Raw genomic sequence first — 1,358 nt, forward strand, 5'->3', positions numbered from 1 at the left:
ATGTAAATGTACTTTCACATCTATTTGCATGTTTAAATAGGAAAGACTAAGAAATACACCAAAATATTGACAATTTTTTGTAGAAAGCAGAATTGTTGTTATTTTCTACTTTAAATACTTATATTTTCCACACAGTCCACAGTTGACACAGATATCATGTTTGTCATCAGAAAAGAAAGAAAGGTGGAGTTTTTCTCACATAAGTTTGGCTTCTGATGAGGTAACTTGCATGCTACTAGTGACCTATTTTTAAAGGACCATTTTGTGTGCTGTTCTACTCTACAGCTGAGCTCAGCATCTTCTGACTGCCAGGGCCCTGCTTTCCCCATCACTGCTGTGATTTGTGGTCCTCCTGCCTTGAAAATTCCATGAACAGAGGAGCTTGGTCGGCTACAGTCCATGGGGTTGCAAACAGTCGGACACGACTGAGCATGCACACACACTTCAGATCCCAATATCTGGCTTTATCGTGGGTATCCTGTCTAAACCCAGAAGTCCTACACTCCAGACACCACCCTCCATCCCTGTGTTCATGTGCTGCACTAGGCAAGAAATTTCCATTGCATTCTCTCCATCACTCAACTTCTGTAATTCCCAAAGGAGGTTTTATTATCCCTACTACAGCTGAGGAAACAGGCTCATCAGATGTAACCACCCCCAAGATCCTCGCAGACCTGAGATTGGAACCCAGGGCTGACTGGCATCAGGGTTGGTGCTCTTTATTTTATTTTGTTTTTATTTATTTTAATTGGAGGCTAATTACTTTACAATATTGTGGTGGTTTTTGCCATACATTCACATGAATCAGCCATGGGTGTACATGTGTTCTCCATCTTGACCCTCCCTCCTACCTCCCTCCCCATCCCATCCCTTAGGGTCATCCCAGTGGATGCCTCTACTTTTTAATAGGCTGTCATAGTGTAATTAAGCTAGAAATCCATAACATAAATGACTAGAAACTTTCCAAATATTTAAAAATAGGCTACATAATTCTAAAGAACATCTATCACAGACCAAACAACAGAAATGAAAATATAATTTGGATAAATGATGATGTATTTACATAATTTCAAAAACTTGTGGTATGCATCTAATGCTATTCTTATAGAAAAATATATGTTCTTAAATCCATATATTAGAAGATAGGAAACACTGAAAATTGCTGATCAAGAATTTAGTAATCAGTTCAGTTCAATTCAGTTGCTCAGTCTTGTCCAACTCCTTGCAACCCTATGAATTACAGCACGCCAGGCCTCCCTGTCCATCACCAACTCCTGGAGTTCACTCAAACTCACACCCATTGAGTCGGTGATGCCATCCAGCCATCTCATCCTCTGTCATCCCCTTCTCCTCCTGCC

Source organism: Bison bison, unplaced genomic scaffold (assembly GCF_000754665.1).
Source record: "Bison bison bison isolate TAMUID 2011002044 unplaced genomic scaffold, Bison_UMD1.0 scf7180017849462, whole genome shotgun sequence".
NCBI classification, from domain to species: Eukaryota; Metazoa; Chordata; class Mammalia; order Artiodactyla; family Bovidae; genus Bison; species Bison bison.